The sequence below is a fragment of the Prunus avium genome, chromosome 3 (assembly GCF_965620075.1).
Source record: "Prunus avium chromosome 3, drPruAviu1.hap1.1, whole genome shotgun sequence".
In the NCBI taxonomy this organism is placed as follows: Eukaryota; Viridiplantae; Streptophyta; class Magnoliopsida; order Rosales; family Rosaceae; genus Prunus; species Prunus avium.
Window position 1 is genome coordinate 36,730,971 of NC_142286.1, and position 8,068 is coordinate 36,739,038.

Sequence of the window (8,068 nt, forward strand, 5' to 3'; positions counted from 1 at the left end):
TTTCATTACCTCCATTTCTTTATGAAGAAGTCTTTCTGTTGAAGAATGATACATATGTAGACATTACTTTTTTACTTTTTAAAAAAAAAACAAAGAAAAAAACAACATTCAGAATGATAAATCGCATTAGAAAATCATATTCAAGCACTATTTTGTGGTCCAGCCTCTGAGTAATTATATAATTGTGTTGGCATGTGGGATTTTTATTTTTATGTGTGAAACTTATGAATTTTCATGAGAGTGGTCCCGTTAGTACTATGAACATTTTTCATTACTTTTTTTTTGTTTAAAGTTTGTTGGACATTCATCTCCTATCCATCACACTCTTGATCACATGAAACTGTTCACTGACCTCTAAAAGCACCATCTTCCATACCTTTTTAATAATACAAACGGACCTCGTACAAAACCGAGGGGGACCATTTAAGCTACAAATTATACATAAGCGAGGGGGACCATTTAAGCTACAAATTATACAACTCCAAAAATGTCAAATTAATATTGTGAAGGACAAGTGCGATAAAAAGGAAAATTTATCTCTCACTTTATTTCTCGGTGGTTGTGCTCGTACTCTTGTTACTTTCTTTTTTCATAATAAATTTAACAATAAACTCAAAAGGAATCCACGCCAATAAACAGCGATACAATTTTAAAAAATATAAAGTTCTAAATAATGTCAGAAGACTCCTCAAACCAAGACAACTACAAATCAAAACGGACTAATCTATGTTATTACAAGCTGGAGACACAAGGGCAATTTTTCTTTTATGGTTTTATTTTATTTTATTTTTTTTACCTTTAATAATTTCACCACAAACAGACCTACAATATGCTGTGAAGCCATAAATGAATTTCGTTTTCATTCCCCTACGAGACTCTAATGTAGGTGTGACCTCATTATTACCGCTATAATTGAAAAGAGGGGGAGAAAAGTCATCGCATTTTGCCCAACTAGACCGATCGATCAGTTATGGACATGCGTTTAGCTGTTTAGTGGACGACAAGACGTATTGATGTGTTATTGTCCCAACAGTGCCATGGCCCAAATACAAACGATAAAAAACCGCCAAAAAAACCTCATAGAGAACTGGAAATAGAATACGACTTGCGTCTTGACCACAACCATTTGTTTCATGAGGTGCCCAACGTACCTGTCGAGCTCATTGAATTTGCTCAACCATTTCTGCATGCATGAATAATGGCTTAGCAGCTTCGTCTCGTCCTCATATATAAGTTGGGTTCTGAAAATGTATTAATGCCATCTTTTGTTAAGCTTTGTTGATATATATATATATATATATATATATATATATATATATATATATATGTACGTAGGGATGGAGATGGATGGAGATGGACATGGAGTGGAAGGAGATGAATCGAAAACGATGCAACCTAGCTAACCTAGTTATGAACCATTCATTATTGTTCTAAATCAAAGGGAAATTAATAATAATCAAGATAATTAGAGTGCACTTATCGCGGATAAGTACTACCTTAATCCTCGGTTTAGTCTGATCAAGCTTCCTCTATTCTTGGTGGTAGAAAAGCTTCATTTTCCTATAAAAGGACCGTGGCTTTACATCTAGACTAGATCAGCACATTTGGTTTTAAAGTTAGTTTGAGAGTGATGACCAAAAAGGAAAAAAAGCTAAGTTTGAGTAAAGTTTTTCCTTTCTCTCCTCTCTCTCTCTCTCTCTCTCTCTCTCTCTCTCTCTCTCTCTCTCTCTCTCTCTCTCTCAACAAACCTATGTTTATATAGGTCACATTTGGTTGTTAGATATGTTTGTTTACATCCACATTGCCAATTATGATGCAAGATTAATTTTTAAGTGGATCCCAGTTCAAGAATTAGCTCGGGGAAAAGCTGCATATGTACCAACTTTTCCAACATAATATGTGAGAAATTAGCATAATTAATTAATTATAACAATTAAAAGACCAATCTACACATTGTAATGGAATCATGAATGTTTGGAAATAAAAAAATGGAATCATGAATGGAATGATTTGATCAACAAAAATTGAAATCGAGAAGTTAATGGTTTGTAATGATGATATTGAAGCATTAATTAATTAATTCATGTGGTCCTTCCTCCTTTAACACAAGCATGCAAATTAAAATCGAAATAAAATACAAGTGTACACATTCTGATCCTATCCATCAATTTTAACTTGCTGCGTGTAAGACTTAAGTTTTCATGAAGTGGTCCTATAAATTAGTTCTGTGAGGCAAATATCTATCTCTGCAAGGAAACTTTCCCAATTATAGAAGAAAGAAATTTCTGGGATTAAGGAAAAATTATAGAATATTATAATAATATGATTACATGGTACATTTTGTACACGTGTTATAATATAGGTGAACGACATAAATCCACTTATATTCAAATAACTATACTATATATTGTAGTGTTCTATAATCACTCGGAATTAAGCATATGACAAATAATCTAAATGGTCCCAATGAATCAAATGTGAATTCAAACCTCGTAATCTCAGCGAGCTAGCACATGCATGACGGGACCATTTCTTTACACACCCAAAAACAAATTGAAGACCTAACATATTTGAGACAAAAGAGAACTAAGTTCAAACCTACTTCAGTCCTTTTTGCTTCGTAATTTGCACCTATACATGCGTATATAGATATCTCAAAGTCCCAAATTCTTTTTCAAATATTACTCCATGAAAAATTTATGTCCAAATGTCATAAACAATAATGGTTGAGTAAAAACATTATATAAATATATAAATACAAATTAATGCCAACTCTATAAACTGACTAGGCTTAACACAAAGATAAAAGCCCAAATTCTTTATATTGAGGCCTATTACTCTGGCCCAACAAAATCAAGCAACAAACAAGAGCCCAAATGATATATATATATATATATATCAAACAGAAGAGGCTACAATAAGGAGTTTAAAGTGAGGAGGCTATTATTTAAAAAAAAAAAACCTCCTCGTGCTCTGCTTCTCTCCCAGTTTTGAGAGTCGGTGGCAATTTCCCACCCTTAATGGATGTTTCTCTAAGCTCTGTCTTAGTTGTTCAGGGCTTTATGCCCTTTCAGTTATGTTGTTTTTGCTTTCCTCTTCCTCTCCAACCCCTTTTAACCCTAGATCTCACATCAATCTTCAACCTTTTTATTGGTTTTTCACCCTCTTTCACCCCCTTGGTCCTCATCTCCCAGATCCGCCCCACTCTCACCCATATCACTTGCTCTACTCCTCTCCTTCCTCACTTGTTCCCACCTCAATCCAAGCTTGCAGCTATTCATCCTCTACACGCGTGTTCGCGTCTTATTTGGAAGATTGGTAGAGTTTCAACTCGGGTGCTCGCACCACCACCTTCCTCAAATTGGTTCTTGTTGGTTCTGCTGGCTATAGGCTGGTTTTGGCCTTCGGTTTCGTCTGATGCATGGCTGCTGTTCCCTTGGATGCGAGTTTGGGTTCGATGGGAGCGAAGTGTGTCGCAGTGGAGTTCGCTATTGGGGTTTGGGGTTGTTGTTTGTTGTGTTGGGATGGAAGTTTGTTGTTTTGTTTTGGCCCTGGTTGGTTGTTGTCTGCTTGCTGCTTCTCCTGTTGCAGGGATGATCATGGCGGCTGCTCTCTGTTGTTGTGTTTTAGTTGCTAGGGTTTCATTTGTTTTGGGCCTTTTGATGTTTGCTATGTTGGGCTTTATTTATAATCCTTACTTATGAATGAAAGTCCACTTTGACCCCAAAAAAAAAAAAAAGTGAGGAGGCCAATCCCACCATCAAAACATTTAAAATGTTTAAGTCCCATGATTTCTTTACATTTGTTGATGGTGAGATTAACCTCCTCAAATAGCCTCCTCACTTTAAACTCCTCATTATAGCCTCCCCTATATCAAACAGGGTCCTAAAGAGTTGAACATCATTTTTCGCTGAACCAATGAACGTCTGGGGCATTTTGGGACCATCTCGCTCTGAAAATTTTGCTTTCTTACTTTTTTTATATTTCGTATATTTATAAATTTTATTCAAAGCTAACAGTGATATTAAGGTGAAGGTTAAATGGGAAGACATGTGTGAAAAAAAAGAAAAAAAAAGAAATAGGTGGACAGACAAAATGGGCATATGAGATTTGAACTCATACAAGCTTTTGTAGCTTGTGTAAAAGCTCTTTATTTGGAGAAACACTTACATGAAACGGGGATAACACTATTTTGCTATCTCCAACCAATCACGTTATGCCACGCGTGATAACTTTTCCACGTGGCAGTCTGTGATTGGTCGAGGATAGCAAACTAGTGTTATCCCCATTTCATACAAGTTTTTCTACTCTATTTGAGTAGAAGGAGATAAAACGAGTCCCCCCACCCAAGGGCTAGGGTTAGTGACATAACATCCTAAAGTAAAGTTTTTTTATTTATTTTATTTATTTTAAGGAGATAGAGTACAACAAGCTACGTGCCAAACATCACATCCAAAATAAAACATAACATAACAACATAACACAAATCAAAATGAGACAACCCCTCGCTGAATAAGACACCACACCACAAAATGCAGCATGACAATTTATCCAATGAGAAAGTCCAAGTATCTTTGAATAACCATCTACCCAGCTTAATTTATTGGAGGACATGGGAGGTCATCGTTGTTCAGAACATGCACAAGAGAGGCGAGGCTAACCAAACCTCCGGGCTCACCTTCGAGAGTGTCAGCAACGCAATATGATCAGCTGCTTGATTGCTAATTCGGCTTATCCATTTTCAGCTACACTCACTAAAATTATGATGAACCTCCTTGATGAGTGTGAGGTATAAATTCCATCTTCTCGGTACACATTCTACTCCTCTAATTGATGCAACTGCTGATGCTGCCCTGCACCTTCTGGCAGCGCTGCCTCCTATTTCTTCTCTTCCCGACACGACTGCCAGCATCACCTTGAATCTTCCAGAAGCGCTGCTTCCTACTTCTCCTCTTCCTAGAACATCTGACACAGCTGCCGACATGACTCTAAACCTTCCAACAACATCGCCTCTTGGTGAAATTACTAGTGAGAGTCTTCAGGTTGGTGACGTTTCCACCAAGAGTATCCCCATGGAGCATTTATCAGAGGGAAACCTATCCTAGCAGGATTGGGAGAATTCTTTCACTGCGTTCAAACCCTTCTTTGATGGCGGCGTCAAGATTCTTTAATCCGTCGACGAACTTCTTCCTCTCTGTTACAGATTTGACGGATATGCGACATTCCAGTGTGCCTTTGTATATCCAGAAACAATTGGAGTTTTGAGGAAGTTCATGGATAAGTATGGAGGCTTTGCGGAGGTTATGGGCATCACCTCATCTTTCTCCAGGAGTGCTGCCTTTCGAGCCCTGGGCTTGGTGCTTCATGGAATGGACACCATGTAGCTTATGGATATCATAGATCACAGACTCCTTTGCTGGCGGGATGCAATTTGTGAAGCCATGACTCTGGGGTTTCCTGTGGATTTCCTTCTTAACCGGGTGAGGAACTTAGCGCGCGCTGTATTTGGAGCATGGGCCATTCATGGCATGAGATCATTGTCTGGTTCTAATGAGGTGAAGACTGCAGCTGACGTGCTGAGCCTTAAGCAGCGGGAATTAGAGGACAAGCACCGGGAATTGCAGGCCCTGCTTCTTGCTAAAGGCGTTTCCATTTATAGTGTTGAATGCGTGGCTGAGGCAGCAGCCAGGTTATCTCTCAAGGCTTCCTCCGTTCTCTTCGGACATTCTTCATAGTTTCCTGGTACGTAATGCTTTTGATTTTCCATCTCCTCGTATTTCTTCTCGTTGTCATCTTGTTTCCTTTAACGCTATGCTACCTCTTCTAGCATCGTTTGGTCTTGACACATGCCCCTATTATTTTTTTTTTTAAGGTTGTTTTCTTTGGCTTGGGGTCAGTTGGCTTGGTGCACAGTTTCCATCTTTCTTGATGTAGGATTTTCAAAACATTTTTTCAAAGTTCATTTGAATATTAAACATGCATTTAATCAAATTAATCGCAGCGGAAGTCTAAGGTGGTTGTTTAAATTCAAAAACAAAACTTCTTCCAAGTATCTTAAGCCATGAACATTGATATGTTTTTCATAAATGAAAATTCAAGAGAAAGGATAAGATCTAATTACCCTTGAAGCAATTATATGAACCAATTTGTGTTTGGTCTTCTCTTGATGATTTCCTCTTTGTTGATCTCCTCTTTGATCTTTGCTCCTTAATCTTTCTCCTCCATGTGAGCCACAAAAGTATATGGCCTCTAAGTCTCCACACCAATGGAACCTTGAGATGAGAAGAAGTATCTTGAGAATACTTGGATGCTAGTGCAAGATTCTCAAGATTGGTTTCAATCTAAACCACTTTGAAAAATGAAAGTATTTCACTCTTGAAAACTCTCCTTTTTCTCTCTTTGATCTCCCAAACCTATTTGGTTGATGTTGGATTGTGTTTGTGTGTTAATGAGCTTATGGAAACAATTCCCATACACATTCACTTAACCATTTTCGGCCAAATCCCATTGGGCTTCCAAAATTGGGCCTTATGACACTTAAACCATAATTTATAGGTGTCTTAAGCCCTTGGGCTTGATACCCAACCATTTGGACTTCCCTCTAACTATTATCGAGGCCCAAATACGTTTTTACACGTAGTAAATCATCCACATCAAATCAATCAAATTGATTTCCTCATTCTCATTTGTATTACTCAAAGTTAACCATTTAAGGTGTGCGATCCATTAGGTTCTAATTAGCAAGGAAGTGGGAAAATATTAGAACTCTTTCTAACCAACTGGAATTAAAACCCCTTTTTAATTCTTCCTTTATTTGGATCGATCACAATCAATCCTAGGACTTCCACAAGCCAAGAGTGACATCTAGCAATATATCAAGGCTACCCAAGCTAACCAGAATAGATGAAGAACCTATTCAGTTGGAATTGCAATGCAATACGATCCTTCTCTTATACAATGTTTCAAATCATATTATTAGGGTACGGATTGTTTATGTCAAACCCCTAATATGATTTATAACCTCATGTGATTCAAAAGAACATGATTAAGAACAACTTTCTAAATCAAGCTCAAAATACTTTGGCCAAAGATTTACTGAATCACATCTTGAAACATTCTCCTTCTTTATCGAAAGTAGAGATTCCTTATTGTACATTCACATGCCCCTATGATGAATTAAGAGATCCCAACAATACTTAAGACAAATCTTTTACGGCTTGCCTTTAAGAGCTATCAAAGATCAATAACGCATCACAGGACAACCATGATGCCTCAGGTCTAAGGACTAATTTGCATTATTGCAACTATGAGTTCTCATTTGACATATAGATAAATACTCCATATGAGAACTACGGTTGACCGCGTTCAGTGTACTCATTCACTAATGAGCACCCACATACTTGTATTAGTGTCAACTACACAAATGGTTTGAGACTAACCATCCTCCCAATTGAGCATACATAATATGTGCTAATCTTGACGGTTTATCAATGCCCATTTGATAACCTATGATTAGGAACATTTTGGGATGCTACAGTTAGAGATTAAAGGTCTCCCGAATCTAATCTTCTTTAGATTACTTTATCTCTTATTTAGCATACCCGGGACATTTGTTTCTTTACACGATGTAAAAGATAACAAATAAGTTTGCCCTTTATATATCATATACGAAATGTATTCTAAGGAGATTACATCAAATGTATTGGCTCTTAGGGCACATTTCTAACAATCTCCCACTTGCACTAGAGCCACATAGCCATGTATCTCATACCCATTATCTCTGTATGTCTATCCAGTTGTGACTGTGACATAGGCTTAGTGCGTGGATCTGTTACGTTGTTTGCAGATGCCCCATCTAATGGTAACATTTTTCTATGTGTTTGGATCTTTGATGAGACCTAGGTTCCTTGGCTTGAACTATCGCCCCATTGTCATCACACAGTAAAGGTACTTGTGACATTATGGTTAGAACCTCATTTAGTTCGGTAATGAACCTTTTTATCCAAACAGATTTTATTGTAGCTTCTAAAGCGACAATGTAATCAACTTTAGTTGTTCTCCAACAACT